Below are 18,756 nucleotides of genomic sequence, written 5' to 3' on the forward strand. Positions count from 1 at the left end.
CCTGGATGTACTTATGTAGGCAACTGAGGTATTTGAGTACCAAATGCAACTTAGAGTCCTTGATACCCAACTGTGTGCGAAGGGTATGAAAAATGTTTGTGAACTATGGTACATCTAGGTCCCTTCCTTGCCGCAATGTGGTCGATTTGATGTATTTGTCCTCATAGATTTTGACAAGGTAGTGCTGCTCCTTGATGGCATCCTGGAATGAATTGCAAGTGGGTGCAGCTAAAAATAGTGAGCCCGTACTTTCATCCTTCTGCTCGCAGTAGGTTTCCGACTAGTTCTTGACATGGGCGACTGCTTTGAGAAGAGTGAAAATAATCTTTTCCCTACAGGAAAAATCAGGATCACAAAATAACCCTCTAACAGAATTAACCATTTATCTACGACATCTACATCTATCTCGCCCTCGAATATGGGTATTTCAAAATTAACTTGTACCTTAAATGGTGTGACATTTCCAGAGTAGCTGTTGGAAGCTGATGCGTCGCCTCTCGGTAGCCGCTGAAGGATCTGGGAAAAGTTGTCCATCATCGTGTTCCTGTGTCGCTCGAGGGCCTCTTCGAGCAAGATTTTGATATGATCTCCCGCCTCCTCATCTTTCTTCTCATCCACCATGGGAGGTCGTCAGGATTTGTGAGGCTGGTCTTGCAAAGGATCGACCAGTTGAAGCCCTAACTTCTTATATCTCGACCTTGTTGGGGACATGCAAAGAAAAATAGAGAAAAAGTAGACCGCTCTGATACCACTAATCCAGATTTAAAAAAGAATGCAACAAATTACAGAGATAACCATAAACAGAATGATGCAATGGAAATAATACTTCATTTCATTAATCTAAAATACTGAAATGTGCTTACAAACAGAGATGGAAATAAATGACCTAGGGCGATGGTAGCTTATCTCTGAGAAGAGATATGGTGGCTACATGCCTCTGGACTGTGTTAGAATGAGGCTCAAAGGCCTATTTATTGTTGAGAAACAGTGAAAAACCCTTAACATCCCAAAACCTAACCGTAGAAGATGAAATGCAAAATTGTGGGCCCCGTTTTGGGTAAGTTGAGACATCAACTTCGCAGGGTCGTGACTTTGGCACCCGATCTTCGATTGACGCGTACCATAGCTCGTTAGAAAGATCTATCTGAGCACTACAACTTTGGCATGAGAATCATCGGTCCATGGACCCATATTACTCCAAGATTTCCAAAAAAACGTCATTTAGGACCTCAAAATGGCTCTGGATCATCTTAACTAAGGATCAAGCGAAGTGAGAAAGAAAGTTGATTAACAATGATAGATGAAAGATAGTGCATGATTCTTTTAATTATTTTATTATTATATTTTCTTTAACATGATTGATTAGAAATATAGGTTTAATTTTTTACACCCAATTACATTTTTTATTAATTTAATAATATAATAATTAAATTAAATGTATTAAAAAAATAATTTCGTTCCCACTTTATAAATATGAAATTTAAATGCTCTCATTAAAAAACAATATATAAAAAAAATATTTTATAAAATTAAATTAAAGCTATAAACTATTTATTTTATTCCAATTAATTATTACCATTTTAAGGTAATATTATTATTTAAATTTCATATCATCACTAATTAATAATGATGAGTTAATATCATTAATATAAACATTATAATATAATATTATTATTAATATAATATTATTAATTAATAATATGATTATTAATTAAACCACACGTTGTAAATCATATTGAAAAAATATTTTAAAGTTGTGAAATTGAGATATAATAAAAAAAATGGTAAACAAATCACATCACATTTATATAATGTTAATACTTGGAATGATTATTTTAAAAATAATATAGTTTTAGAAATATATTAAAATTTATAGTTAATAAAAATATAGAATTATATTATTAAAATATCAATTTTATATACAAAATAGAATAACTATTATATAATTTATTTTATAATATAGTTTTAAAAATTATAATTTTAATAGTTATATTATTTATTATAAATAAATGTTAATTTTTTTTGGTTGTGGTTTACAGACATTTTGGTCAACAGGTGGTGGCTATGTCCACGGAAAAATCTGAGCTGATTGACCTCGAAGGGAATCTAGCCCCGCTAGGGCCTATTAGCCAGACCTAACGCCAAGGGCTTTAGGCTGAATGGACCCTGTGATCTCCTAGATGGTGATGCACTCATTTTGATCATCTGAGCTAACCCTTGGGGAGAGATATTTTTTTAATTATTTTAAAGAATAATTTAAATTAATATCTATTTTTTAACCATAGCAACTATACATATTTCTTCATTTCTTATTTATTTCAATTACGACCTTTATGGCTAATAAAAATATGAAAACCAAATTATTAAAATAACAATTTTATATTCAAAATAGAATGAATCATTATATAATTTATATTATAAGATAGTTTTGATAACTACAAATTTAATAACTATATTATTTATTATAAATAAATGTTAATATATATATTTTTAGTTATTTTTAAAAATAATTTAAATTAATATCAATTTTTTTAACTATAATAAAGATAAATATATTTATGTTTCTTATTTATTTCAATTATAAGACTTTTATAGCTAATAAAAATATAGAAGTTGAATTATTAAAATATCAATTTTATATTCAAAATAGAATCATTCATATTATAATTTATATTAAAAGATTGTTTTTATAATTACAAGTTTAATAACTATATTATTTATTTTAAATAAATGTTAATATTTTTTTAATTATTTAAAAAAATAATTTAAATTATTATCAATTTTTTTAACGATAACAAATATAAATATTTTTTTTGTTTATTATTTAGTTAATTATTACGTTTATGACTAATAAAAATATAGAAACTAAATTATTAAAATATTGATTTTATTTTCAAACTAAAACCAATTATCATATCATTTATATTTTAAGATAGTTTTGATAACTACAAATTTAATAATCATATTATTTATTATAAATAATTATTAATATTTTTTTAAAATTATTTTAAAAAATAAATAAATTAATATCAATTTTTTTAACCATAACAATTATAACTATTTTTTTTCTTATTTATTTCAATTATGACTTTTATAACTAAAAATATAGAAGTTAAATTATTAAAATATCAATTTTATACTCAAAATATAATGAATTTTTATATAATTTATATTATAAGATAGTTTTCATAAGTATAAATTTAATAATTATATTATTTATTATAAATAAATGTGCAGTTGTCTATACCGCGACTTTTTGAAAGCCTTTCCAGCGGGTTTTTCCAGTGAAAATCTGACAGCAATTTATTGGAATCGCATGTTTGATAGCTGGTTTCTGCACAATCAAAGCGTCCCAGGGGTTTGTCAGGGTGCTGAATCCAAATATGCAGTTAAAAAACCATTTTAACTGCAACAAATCATGATTACTCTCAATTTCTTCCGCCGGATTCCATCACCAGAATCTCCAAAAAGTTGCATTATAGACAACTCGAATAAATGTTAATATTTTTTATTTTTATTTTTTATTTTTTTTGTGGTTCATGGACATTTTGGTCAATGCTTGCTACGTCCAATGAAAAATTTGGGTCGATCGACCCCAAAGGGAAGCTAGCCTCCCAGCCCAGTAGCAAGACGTAACCCCAAGGGCTTTGTGCATAATGGACTGTGTGACATCCCGAACGGCGAGGCACCGATTTTGACCAACTAAGCTAACCCTTGAAGCTAAATATTTTTTTAATCGTTTAAAAGAATAATTTAAATTAATATCTATTTTTTAACCATAACAACTACATATTTTTTTGTTTCTTATTTATTTCAATTACGATCTTTATGGCTAATAAAAATATAGAAACGAAATTATTAAAATAACAATTTTATATTCAAAATAGAGTCAATTATTATATAATTTATATTATTATATTTTCTTTAACATGATTGATCAGAAATATAGGATTAATGTTTTACGCCCAATTACATTTTTTATTAATTTAATAATATAATAATTAAATTAAATGTATTAAAAAAATAGTTTCGTTCCCACTTTATAAATTTGAAATTTAAATGTTCTCATTAAAAAGACAATATATAAAAAAATATTTTATAAAATTAAATTAAAAGATACCTGAAATCCAAAAAAACCTTTGGGGTCTATCGACCCAGATTTTTCCTTGGACGTAACAACCATTGACCAAAATATCCATGAACCACAGCCAAATTTTTTTTTTAAAAATATTAACATTTATTTATAATAAATAATATAATTATTAAATTTATACTTATGAAAACTATATTATAATATAAATTATATAAAAATTCATTATATTTTGAATATAAAATTGATATTTTAATAATTTAACTTCTATATTTTTAGTTATAAAAGTCATAATTGAAATAGATAAGAAAAAAACTAGAGGAGCGAAGATACCTGAAATCCAAAAAAACTCTGTGGCTCTAGGGTGTGGCTCTATGGTTCTATTCTGTTAAAATCCTCTACGGCTCTAGGATAATATTCTACTATTATAGATCTTCTAATCTATATAGGCTCGCCTTCTATATATCTTCTGGGCTCCTGCATTCCATATATCTCCTGCGATTATATGATTTTCTGGGCTTTCCTACTCAAATATACATATTTTCTGGGTTCCCGCATTTCATATATTCTGGGCTAGCCTATCCAAATATATCCTCGCATTTAAACTCAGAGGCAGAGGCTCGCTAATTATACCGTAATAGTCGACCGAAAATATTTTGCTTCTCCAACTTCACGGGTGCGGTGTTGATTTATTGATTTGTTGCATAAGAGCACAAGCCCGCATACACTTTTTGGTGATCAGTTCTACGGCTCGAATAAAAACAAAGTCTCCTGCGGCTCGCATACGAATGATCCTCTACGATATAAGACCATATGATCAGTTCTGAGGCTCGCATATAAACAAGAGGCAGAGGCTCACATATAAGGCCAAGGCAGAGGCTCACATTTAAGATACTCGCTCGCATATATTCTTCTGCATTTGAACCCGATTTTGAGGCCCGCATCTTCGGTGATCCTCTGTGATATAAGACCATAATCTTCGATGATCAGTTCTGAGGCTCGCATATAAGAACATATAAGGCTCGCAAAAGGATATTCAAGTATATATGACCAAGGCAGAGGCTCGCATATAAGACAGAGGCTCGCATACATTCTTCGGCATTTAAACCCGGTTCTAAGGCCCGCACCTTCGGTGATCCTCTGCGATATAAGACCATAAAGTCTGCGGGCTGCGGTGGGCACCGACGATCTGCAGTCAAGTTTGCTGATATCAGGTGCACACATTCCTTATCTTTTTCATTTTCTAATATATATTTGCTCATATAATTTCAAGTATGAATATTTCACCACAGCTAGCAAAGATTACCAAGGGCAGACCTAGCACAGTTACTCTACAAAGCCTTTATGAGTATATAGAGTCTTTGACTAAACATAGAGAAGAAAGAGAAGCCAAGCTACAAAAAGAATTAGAAGCTATGCTAGAAAATAAATTTGCATCTCTTGAAGAAATGATCCAAAAACAAATAGAAAATAAAATAGAACAACTGGAGAATAAAATGGAGGCAATGGAGACTAGGCTGCAGGTTATAGAAAAACAAAACCAAGATTTAACCAAACATCCCAGCAGGGGGATGCTGACACTTTAGAGAGTCTTAAAATGAAAGACATGATTAAAGATCTAGAAGAAAAAGTTAATGGCTGCCTCACCCTAAATAATGTGGTAGATAAATTAGATATAAGACCAATTAAAGATGAAATGAAAAATTAATAGAATTAGACCACGAGCGTAACAAAAGGGCCTTGAACCTTATAATCTTTGGTTTAAAAGAGGAAGTAGATGATGATACTTTAGCCTTAGCCCAGAGAGAATTACATAATAGATTACAAATTGAAATAGTGTGTCTCACAGAAGCAACAAGGTTGGGGAAATTAATCGAGAATAAAGGAAGACTAATCCGCATAAAGGTGAGCTCCACTACTCATAAGTATGACATACTTAGTAAAACCTGAAGTTTAAAAGGAATGGGAATATTCATAAATGAAGATCTCATTCCAGATGATCAAGCAGAATTAAGAAAGGAGGTTCAAAGGGTAAAAGAAGCTAGAAAGGAAGGAAAATGGGTGATAATCAGGAATAGAAAAGCCTTTAGAGATAGAAACCAAAAAGATAGTAATCAAGAGCAATTAAACATGCTCCAGATCCTTTCTTGGAACTGTTGGGGCTTCCCATGGAACAAAGGCCCCAAGCTAACTTGGATCTCAAATGATGTGGATATTATTCTGCTTGTTGAAACTTGGGAGCACGAAGAATCTAAGGTCCCTAACATAAATGGCTTTACACTATGGTCTACCTGGAACAAGCGATCCTCCCATAGAGGCATTGGGGGAATAGCTTGTTACATTAAGAAGAACATATCCCCCCACGCTAGGATTTATGAAAACGACCCTCACAACCAATACAGTTGGATAGAGATCAGTGACATTAATAATAAAAAGTCCTACGTAGCAATATGTTATTTTCCCCCCATCAATTCTAACTTCTATAAGAAGAAGAAACTAGATAAAAATAACCCTTACAATGGTTTAGAGAATGATATTTCTAGCCTAAGGAATGAATGTAATATCCTTTTAATAGGTGACTTTAATGCTCAAACTTCTAACAACCAAGCTATTATTCTAAGCAATCATTCCAACCCTTATCCCCTTTGGTTAGAAGAAGATGCTACTCTGGCTAGTAGGTACAAAAGGAGCTCTGAAGACCTTGGGGAAATTTTGTTTGGGTCGGAGCTAATCAAGCTATGTAGTGCTCAGGATCTCATAATTTGAAATGGTCTAAAGGAGTGGCCCACTTCCAGCAATATGACCTGCATCCATGGACTTGGTAGTAGTGTGGTAGACTACGTCATTTCCAATCTCCCTTTATACAACAAAATAATGAATTTTGGCATCTTAAATGACCACGAACCTGACTCTGATCATAGACCTTTACTTATAGCTCTCAATTTTGTCATGCATAGAGATCCCACAGAAAATAATACTTACAGCCAAAAGAACTTAATATCTGATAGAAATAAAAATGATCTCTTTCTAAATGAATTAAAAACTAAGTTGCTTACTTTATCTAGTATAGACAACATAGAAGACCTCTATCAAAATTTTACTACAACCCTCTCATATTCTATTAACATGTTCTCAATTGAAGTTTCAAATAATAAAAGAAATAGAAAAACCAACCCTTGGTATGATAAAGATTGTAAAAGTGAGAGGAGAGCAATTAAGGAAGCTGTTGATGAATCTATTAAAATGGACAAGATAAAAATATACAAAGCCCTAACTAAAAGAAAAAAGAGGCAGTACATTCGTCAAAATAGGAAAATCTCTTACACCTCTCTAAAATAGCTCCTAAGAAATTTTGGAGGCAGATTCTAACTAGGAAGACTAAAGATAATAATAAAATTTCTCTTCACGATTGGAATTCCTACCTTAAAAAGCTTTATGAATCTCCAAATGTCATGTATAACTTGGAAACCCTGCTCACAACAAAAGAAGTTTTCTCTTTATAAGACATTAAGTTTGGGTTTAATCACCTAGCTAATGGGAAAGCTAAGGACATTGAAGGTTACCAGGCGGAAATATTAAAAATTGGAGGCCTTGTCCTCATCCCCCACATCCACAAGCTTTTCAATCAAGCAGTCAAGCAAGGGTTCCCTAAACCGTGGACTGAGAGCCTCATTATCCCTATTTTTAAAAGTGGGTGTTGCGGGGAAAAATGCCTATGCAGGACGATCCTATCCACCTAAGGTGTGACAGTGCCTTAGCAACAAACAGATACAGCTATTCTGGTTTCTTCCTTTATGAAATGTGAAAGAGGGGAGATCGATAGACTTACTGTTATCTTCCGTTTGTCCCTCGATCTAGATCCTCTTCTCTTCGGGTGTTTACAGCTACTTGCCTCCTCGTTTTCTCAAGAGAACAGCTACTTGATTCCCACGAGATCACAAGAGAACAGCTACCTGTGACAAGAGAACAGCTACTTGCGACAAGAGAAGAACACAACACAAAGACAAATATTCATATTCATAAATGATTCAGGATTAGAAATAAATCAAATACACTAATGCAATCATACAAATACACCAGTATATAGGAGAAAACCAAGATAGCTTTATTGATTGATAACAAGGTTCAGGAAGAGATACAACCCAGAGGGCTCCAATCCAGCATCTCCTTCGCAGCATAATGGAATTCCTTCTTCAGCTCCCTTCAAAGCATTAAGCACCCAATGTTTCCAGTCTCAAACCAACAACAATTCTTTGCAATAACAAAATTCCAGCCTCTAGATCTCATGGAGGAGAGATCTATATATAGTTATTTTGGAGAGAGGATGAGTCAGCTTGAGATCTGACTAGTGTCCTCTCCCTCTCTCAGTTCTTGAGTCCACTTGGAGGTTCTTGCTTCCACTTGGAGATTTGGAACCTCTTACTCATCACCAGTCGAATTCCTTGATGCAAGTGTCATTTTGGAAGCTTCCTGGGCATTGACACATTGAGGAATGAGCCTGCCACTTGTCCAATTACGCTCAGCGCAGGTAGCCTTTGTTGGAGTTGACATTCAACGCAGGTAGATAGTGGAGCAGTTGACATTCAGCGCAGATGCTCAGTGGAGCAGTTGACATGATCCAGAATTGGCTTGTTTTTGAGTGTTTTCAGGTGGAGAACTTCTGTGAATTGTTGTGGTTAGTTAGCCTTGTTCCTCTAGGGGTAGGAACAACATGTTTAGGGAGTTTGGATCCCTTAGATTATGGACATTTCATGCTCCATGCTGTAAGGCCCAAAAATGTCTATAATAGTTGCCCCCTAAAGTATGAGGCCGTTTATCGGGTGAAATGCTTTATCCAGGAGGGTCCGAAGTTCATCCATCTGCTGGGAGGAGACCTGTAATATGATACAATACAATAAATTATGATTCATACTGCTTTCATGATCTAGCTGAGGCGGGAATTCCCATGCTCAGCTTTATAAATTCATTTTTGTACATAGAACAGACGATCGTCTGATGGTAGACTGATAATTTTGGTGAAATTATCATCCTTTGAGTAGGACGATCATCTGCTGCAATGATGTACATGTCAAATGTCTTTATCTTTCCTGAATATATATCGCAGCCCGGATGGATGAAACTAGATCCGGGGTCTTCAAACTCGTTCAATCTTCACTCTAAGTACAAGTCGATCCATGTGAGAATTGTGCTGAAGTCGAACATGGAAAGACATCGCTTGATTATCGGTCAATGATGTAAACCGTTAACAAACGCGAGAGGGATCACCGATAATGATAATGACCCTCAAGGTACTGCAGTACAATTCACGTGGTGTGAATAAAGGACTTGGCTTCGAACACCACGCAAAATCTTCTAGTCGAAGGTCATTGATGTATACCTATCGTCGGAAGTGAGAAACTTGCCATTGAGGCATGCAAGCTTCAAAGTACTGAAGAGGTTGTTCCTAGATCAACTTCTTGGATAATGAGCTGATGTCGACAAGAAGCGATCCGCCAAAGGAGGGCCTTGATGAATCCCACATCAGTGACACGGAACAGAGCTAATGATTTTAATGGAGGTGAAAACGATCTGTGACATATGATTCAGGGTGGCGGTCATGAATGGATGAAGGATAAGGTATGGCAGTGGATGGGACCCGGTTGACTCTTTTCTGAATGACTTCTCTTGAACATATGGCGACACTGATGCGATGGATCGGTAGCATTACCCCAAGTATGGATGGTATGGCGAGACCATGGTGATGTGACCGGTGAATGAAACAACCCAACCCGATTGTGGTACGGAGGAAAAGTGTCATGTTCAAGGGCGACTTGCTACCATCAAAGTTTTCCTGATTTTCTCCCAATTTTTCCCCAGTCATTGCTGACCAGTACCTCTTTATTTTTGTCAAGCTTGAGGAGGAGAACATATGCTTTTTCTATAACCTACCCTTCGGGCAAGCCCATCGCTATGTTTTAACGAGCCTAGCGATAGTGAAACTAGTTCTCGTCTAAAGACAAGTTTGTCGCTATTTAATGATTTTAACGAGTCTAACGACAAGGATAACTCGGTCCTTTTCATTTTTAGAGAGTTTGAAAAGGTACATAAAGTCGACTCCAAAATTCCTTTTTCGTCATCTAATCCCTTAAGTCCGAAAAAGTATAAAACAATACAGAAGGGATGAGTTTTTCGATAGTTTTAACGAGCCGAATAAAACAAGCGCTCGATCTTTTTGTGCAATAATCCCTCAGGTCCAAAAAGATTAAAATCTAGAGGAGGGATAGCTCTTCCGGTCGCTTTAACGAGCTGGAAGGCCAAAACTCGACAATCTTTTCATTTTTTATGAGTCAGTTGAAAAGAGCTTAAAGAAGACTCGTCTTTTGAGGAACGAGTGATAGACAGGGATAGCAGCAGATTCCAGGTACAGGTTGGAATTTTCCAATCACGGCAGTGTCACAAGGATGGCTAGGTGAAATCACTACTCGCAGCTGTTCCTCAAAATGGGTAAACAATCATATGGAGGTGAATGATCGGCCAAATGAAAAGTGGAGGTGGCAGGTGCAAACACGACCAAGGCTTTAATGGCTGATGATATTACATTCACAGTGGTTATTTACCGGGATAGGTTCATTTTTTAATGAGCTTGAATGCGCCAAAACACTGCTCAATCTTATGTTTATTTTTTAACGAGCATGAACTATGTGCTAAAACTGCTCGGATCTTGCGTTTATTTTTTAACGAGCATGAACTTTATGCTAAAACTGCTCGTTATAAGTTTGCATGCCCCCAGCATAATAATGCAAATCGAGGTGCATGCCCCCCAAGCTTCATTGCATTCAACTTGGTGGTTGGAATGAAGGTTTACCTCCGAGATCTTTGAAAGACTCGACTTGGAAAGGGAGTCGTTTCATTTTTTAATGAGGTTGACACAGTGAAAGAACTATCCTCATGACTCCTTGTTTCATTTTTTAGCGAGGTTAACATGAGATAAGAACTGTCCTCGGGGTCCAAATCCATTAGATGTAGAAGGTTTCATATTCCACTGTGGCCACTTCCGCCAAATTACTTGGAGGTGGTAGGGCAAAAGTACCCATTAAAGCAGGGTCTTTTAGGAGACCTACTCCGATATTTTGGAGCGAATGATTGCTTCCATGGATCATTGGAATGCTTCCCGTAACTTGTGAACTGTTGGGGAGAAAAGTTTGTTGGTCGACGGTTTTAATTCTTCCTTGGAAGGGAAATGCAATCTTCCTGAAGTAGGTCTACACAACTGCGGCCATGGCATAGATCCACGGTCTTCCTAGAAGGATGTTGTAATCAAGATTCCCATCGATGACTTCAACATCTATTTCTACCGTTTTCCCTCCTAGTTCAACTTTCAAGTTACTTAGGATACCATATGGGGTATATGTCCTTCCGTCGAATGCTTTTAATGTCGTCGAAGATCGTGACAAGGTTGGAGATCCTAAAGTTTTCGAGCAACTCATCGACATAATACATGTAGATGCCCCCTCATCAATAATCGTTCGGTGAATAGTTTTGTTGAGGGCTTTCACTTGAACAAGGAAAGCTAATTGAGCTGGTAACTGAGGATCGTACCCTTTGTGGTCAAAGGATACAAGATTGGAATCCATTGGCTCAATCCCACCTATTGCTGATAATAAAGCTTGCTCTCGGGAGAGGCGATTTTGCGGTACCTCAAGTGTCGACATAGCGGACGACGATTGGGCCAGGTCCTCTATCTGTGCTATTTTCACACAAGGATTAAATGTCGATTTGTGTACTGCTCCCTTTTGCGACTTTATCATTGGCTTAGGAATGATGGGTGGCACAACTTCGGTCAAAGTTGTTGTCGAACTACTAGGTTGTTCATTAGCCTTGTTGTTCGACAGTTTTGGATTCCTGTAATCTTTATTCCTCGTCAAAGCATCATTTTGCTGCTTTGATATAGACAACATAAGCACTTGGGATCGGGAAGCATTTTGATTAGCAACCATTTCAGTTCCCAGGCTTGGAAACGGATCAGTCAACAGAGCCGAGGTTTTCGAAATCTTAAAGAATCTTTTAAGCTCAGCTTTGTATGGACAATCTGCTGTCCAATGATCCTCATCGCATATATGACACCCCGTAGGGGGTTTCCTTTTTCTCCCTTTCTTTTTCTTCTTGCCCCCTGGTTGCTTCAGTTGTTTGCCCTTGTCGTCTGACACGGCACTTACTTCCGAGGCAAGAAGTTCCTCATTTGCATTTTGACCGGAAATCTTACGAGCCTTTTTAGATATAGCCTTTGTCGATTTCATGTCTGTTGCGCCAATCATGCCATCGCCGGCATGAGAGTCATTGTTTGATTTAGGAGGAGGGGGAATTGAGAATTCCGGTCTAGGGGCATCAGGTATTTTGTCGTAGAGCGTGCCGGACTGAGTGTAAACCAAGTCCAGATATTGCGCACGAGCGATGAATTGCTCTTCCGTTACGACTCCCCCCTTTGCCACATCTTCCGTGATGGAAGGAAGTAATGACTTGATAAACCATTCAGCTAATAGCTGATCGGGAACGTACATTTTTACCATCCTACGACGACGTCGCCACTCATGTATATGATCAGATATGTGAGTGGCCGTTGTCTGTTTGAAGTTGGTTAGGAGTTCCGTTCCCGTTTCATACCTTATGGGTAATTGAAAACGGGTTAAGAAAGTCGTGGCTAGGGTACTGAAGTTGTCGAATGAAGCTCTAGGCAATTCGATATACCATTTTGCTGCCGGACCAGTTAACGTCCTCTAAAAAAGGCGAAGCCTAATCGAATCATCATTTAGGGTGTTTGATGAACACGACAGATGAAAGGTCATTACATGATTTGACGGATCTTCACCCGGATTTCCATTAAATTTAGGAATATCTGACGGAAGTTTATGCGGAATCGCTGGCCACCAAGGGGCATAAGCAATTGGATCATTCGTCAGCCGGTTTAGATCTGGTAATTCTAGAGTTGCTACAAAGGGCAACTGTTGATTCAGGTTAGGCGAAGCATATCCAGGATAATATGGAATCGCCTGAGCAGTGGGTCTTTGCATACCAGCATAATGTATTTGATGCTGGAAACTTTGACAAGGTTGATGGGCGTAACCATTATAATATGGTTGTTGATAACCGCTTTGGAAATGCGATTGCCCATTACTTACAAACACTTGTTGCTCAGGTCCTTGATATGATTGCTGGAATGGGGGTTGATGAGTTTGAACCAGCTCTGGTTGTTGGACCAGTTGTTGTTGCCCAATACTGGATGATTGACCAAGATGAGGAGTCATAGTACTTGTTTGAGCCTGAGTCGCTCCAGATAAGGAGGCACTAACCGGAGGTTGTGATTAAGTTGTCGAGACAAGAGGTTGTTGTATGGCAACTTGAGAAACTTGGGGTTGACATACAACAGGTAGCGCTTGTACTTGCGACGCAATCACCATACTAGGTATAGTGGCAACATTCAACACAGGGTGGACTGGTTGCATTGAATATGCGACCCTTGGTTGCTGAGGCAGTATCGGTACCCATCCGCTGGATGTAATTCCAGTTTGACCTGAACTTTGTTGTAAACTCCCATATGGTTGTTCTCAGGGGGGGAACAATGAAAAGGCATACTGCCCTCCATATGGTGGCAATCTAGTACTTAAAGGGTAGATTGGCCTTTGAAGACACATTGGATCAATTTGTTGAGTTTCAACATAAGAAATACCAGATGATAATCCGGATGAAGAAATAGGAACTAACCATGTCGTCGAAACAATCTCTGATTGGACTCCAGCTTGTTGTTGACAATTTGCCGGGACAGATGGTATACCAGCGAACATTGTCGGAGTGATGGCAGGGGCTTCTGCTGTCGCTGTGTCGTTCGACACAGTCCTCGATGTTGACGGTTGTTCAGATATTTTGAGTCTATCCAATATATTGCCTAACGATTCTACAGGAACTTCCACTTGTGGTGGATTAACTTCTGATGAAGGAAATAGAGTGACCCCTACTCCAAAAAGGGTTGGAGTACTTGCTTGCAGATCCTCTACAATTTCCTCTATCGCAATCAAACCCGGTGGAAGAGGAAGACCGTCAGGTCCGTAAAATATTTCTGGTGTCGAAGAAGGGGTTGAATCGACAGCGACAGTTGTTTGGGGAGCAAGACTCTCTAAACCGGTTACAGATGGAACTGGTTCAGTAACGCAAGTATTTACCCCCAGACTAGGATCAATATTACTGTCCCTCTGTGGCTGTTGAACTTCTTCTATAGAGGCAGGGTTTCTAGAAATGTTTGGAGTAACTGGAATCTCAGATGTTGTCAGAACACTTGTTCTAACTTTGATAGGAGATTTTGAACCGGTTAAACGAGTTTGCTTTGTCCGTACTGTTTCGATTCCGGAGACAAAGACGGTTGACTCGTAAGCCTCCGCGAACGACGGGGTTTCAATTGACTTTCTTCCACGATTGCGGATTATTCGATCAACCAAAATAGAAAAGGGGAAATTGGTGTTTCCGAATTGAATAAATTTTATTAGACGCTTTAGACACAACTTGCTTTTTCACTTTTAAAGAGTCGAGAAAAAGTTAAAGATGACTCTAGTCTCCTTCGATGTTTTGATGAGCCCGAAGTGACAAATGCTCAGATGGACTTTTTCTGTTATAGAGTCTGAAAAAGGCCAAAATAAACTGCTCTGGAGTTCTAGGCAGAGGGTGTGCCAAACTTTTCGCAAAACCGCAGAATACTTTTTAAGGTACGGGCAGTCGATCTTCGTGAATGCTGTGTTCACTGCATTGCGATCAGTAGGGCGGCCGACATGGCTTCCTAAGGATAAAGGATATATGCCTATAGGGGTCTCCCAATATATACGCGACGGTACGTGGGAGCACAATCCGTACTAGCGCTATCGTCCCTCAGGAGGAATCACCCACCTTCCACGAGATCGATAGTCACTAGGCTTAACGACGCCGGAGCACGTCTCTAGCCTAAACCTCTATGTTGTGCGTTATGTTGCAAAGCGTTGTTAAGTTCATTCAGTTTATTTTAGGTTGATCTTTTTAAAGTTTGCCTTTCAAGGTTCACCACGAGATGTATGATACAAATTCCTAAATGCAGTCTAAAGATGATAAGCAAGCTTTATATCTTTTCAACTTTGAAAATCCTAGCTACTAAGGGAAAAGAAAGACATCATCTTTTCTCAAAGAGCAATCAGCACACTCTAATGCACTTTTCCTAAATCCAACATGCAAACTATCAAATGCAAAATGCACAATGTAGGTGTTTGTTTTCCGCTTTCTTAGTGTTGATGCCTACAAAGAAAGCTTTTTGTACAACTTTGAATTTGCTTTTAAATGACCAATACAAACAAGTTCACTTTTTCGAAATCAGAGAAGATAGAAGAGATTACAACACTTAACGATTTTCGAAATAAAGACTTGTTTTGACACTTAAAAGAGACAAATTCAAACCAATAAGCAAAAGTAAATGTATAATCAATCTGCAAACAACCAATGAACTCTCTTCTAAGATCACAATCAATCAGATCTGAATCAAAGGCTACAGGATGACTACTTTACTCATGCAAAGGAAAACTGTAAATGATGCCACAAACACATAAAAACACTCACAGTCTTTTTGTACAAAAGGAGGCGGAATCTAAGCAAAGAAAAGGAGTTATCAGACTGGTACCTATGTTGGTTAAAGGCTACAAAAAACAGAGATCAAAACAAGGCAACAGACAGCAGAGAACCCCAGCTGCACAAGGCTAAACTGGTTCAGCGCAAGTCCAACACTGTGGGTTTGACATTCAGCGTAGGTAGCCTTCACGGGACCTGCGTTGAAATGCAAACTGCCTTCACAGTGTCTGCGCTGAAGGAGAAACTCTCGTTTCCCCTGGGTTCTGGGTCATAAATTGCTCAAAAATCAACAGTTTCAGGCCAAATCAGAAACACACGCAAGGTATAATCAAAGGGATGCTTTGAGAGGGTACTAAAGACTATCACAAAGGATCATCAAATCATTTGTGAGTCCATTGTTCAGATCATAGACAAAATCCAGTGAAGGATCAAGGCAGCAACAGTCTACTTTGCAGAAGCAGTTCGATTGTTGCCGTTTAGTCTATGAAACAAACAATGATGTAAACACGAATAAAATGACTAAAACAAATCTTCCCCAGCGGAGTCGCCAATTTGTTGCGGGGAAAAATGCCTATGCAGGATGATCCTATCCACCTAAGGTGTGACAGTGCCTTAGCAACAAACAGATACAGCTATTCTGGTTTCTTCCTTTATGAAATGTGAAAGAGGGGAGATCGATAGACTTACCGTTATCTTCCGTTTGTCCCTCGATCTAGATCCTCTTCTCTTCGGGTGTTTACAACTACTTGCCTCCTCGTTTGCTCAAGAGAACAGCTACTTGATTCCCACGAGATCACAAGAGAACAGCTACCTGTGACAAGAGAACAGCTACTTGCGACAAGAGAAGAACACAACACAAAGACAAATATTCATATTCATAAATGATTCAGGATTAGAAATAAATCAAATACACTAATGCAATCATACAAATACACCAGTATATAGGAGAAAACCAAGATAGCTTTATTGATTGATAACAAGGTTCAAGAAGAGATACAACCCAGAGGGCTCCAATCCAGCATCTCCTTCCCAGCAGAATGGAATTCCTTCTTCAGCTCCCTTCAAAGCATTAAGCACCCAATGTTTCCAGTCTCAAACCAACAGCAATTCTTTGCAATAACAAAATTCCAGCCTCTAGATCTCATGGAGGAGAGATCTATATATAGTTATTTTGGAGAGAGGATGAGTCAGCTTGAGATCTGACTAGTGTCCTCTCCCTCTCTCAGTTCTTGAGTCCACTTGGAGGTTCTTGCTTCCACTTGGAGATTTGGAACCTCTTACTCGTCGCCAGTCGAATTCCTTGATGCAAGTGTCATTTTGGAAGCTTCCTGGGCATTGACACATTGAGGAATGAGCCTGCCACTTGTCCAATTACGCTCAGCGCAGGTAGCCTTTGTTGGAGTTGACATTCAACGCAGGTAGACAGTGGAGCAGTTGACATTCAGCGCAGATGCTCAGTGGAGCAGTTGACATGATCCAGAATTGGCTTGTTTTTGAGTGTTTTCAGGTGGAGAACTTCTGTGAATTGCTGTGGTTAGTTAGCCTTGTTCCTCTAGGGGTAGGAACAACATGTTTAGGGAGTTTGGATCCCTTAGATTATGGACATTTCATGCTCAATGCTGTAAGGCACAAAAATGTCTATAACAGTGGGGTTACAAATAACCCCTCTAATTATTGGACAATTATGGTCAGCCCTCTCTTCGCTAAGTTATATGGTAGTATTTTGGAAAAAGAAGTTAAGCATATGGCTTGAAAGTGAAGGTAAGCGGGCTAAAGGCCAAGTAGGTTTCAGAAGGCATCACTCAACAACAAACCACCTCGTTACGCTTACGACCATTGTGGAGGAATGTCGTAATGATAAATCCAATTTATTTTGTTGCTTTGTGGACTTTAGAAAGGCTTTCAATATGGTTCCTAGATACAACCTTTGGAATAGATTAGAAGAGCTAAAGGTTCCTCTCGTGTTGAGAGTTGCTGCTATAAGGTTATACGAGAAGGTAATTGCCAAGCTAGAGAGCAATGAGGGGTGGTCGAAAGATATTAAGTGTAACATTGGAGTTAAACAAGGCTTCCCCCTCTCCCTACCCTATTTGGCATTTAAATCGACAAGCTCGAAGGCTATTTAGAGGAAGCAGGATGTGATGGCACATTCTTAGCTGGGATAGTCATCATCCTTCTTCTCTATGCTGACAATATTGTTCTTTTTGCAAGGTGCCCATCTGATCTTGATAAGAAACTCAGGCTTCTTAAGGATTTATGCTCTACCATGGGTATGACTGTTAACACTCACAAACAAAGGTTATGATTATCAAATCCAAAAAGGACACTTACGCTAATTTTATGTATGACAATAATAACTTGGAGGAAGTATATTCTTACAAGTACCTAGGAATTGATATTCATCACAAGCTCAATTGGAACCATAGCATTGAGAAAAGGATTAATGCGGGGTGGAAAGCTTATTTTGGTCTTGAAAATAATTGTAAAACTGCGAACATTGTAATGTGGGATAAAAAGAAGTTCCTCTTCGAAACTTTAGTCACTCCTATTATCTTATATGGTTGTGAGGTTTGGGGTTGCAGCATCTCTAGAGAATCGTGGAAAAATTTTGAGCAAATCCAAAAGCATTTTATAATGTATAACTTGAAAATTAAAAGTAATAAACCCTATCTTATTCTCCTTATAGAAGCAGGTCTTTCCCCTATTGAGAACCTAGCTATGAATAGGTTTCTGATGTAGAAGCACAAACTCAATAACATAGGCGGTCATAGACTTCCTATGCTAGCATTAAATTCCAGCCAAAACCACCTAAGGCTTAAACGAGGGTGGCATAAAGACACAAGGGCCTGGTTAAACTATTGGGAGATAAACGAGAATGATGCATTGCAAAACATCAATAACATTAAAGATATTGTTACTTCTAAGTTCAACGAAAAAAAGTGGTGAGAAAGATTTAGCAGCTAAAAGAAAATGAAGTTATTATAAGGAGGTCATCAACGCCACCCTAGAAGATCAAAAGTATCTCTCTATTTTAACTAGCTCAAAGAGGAAAA

Source organism: Pinus tabuliformis, chromosome 4_2 (genome assembly GCF_031772625.1).
Source record: "Pinus tabuliformis cultivar Carrire ecotype Pingquan chromosome 4_2, CPIR1, whole genome shotgun sequence".
Classification (NCBI taxonomy): Eukaryota; Viridiplantae; Streptophyta; class Pinopsida; order Pinales; family Pinaceae; genus Pinus; species Pinus tabuliformis.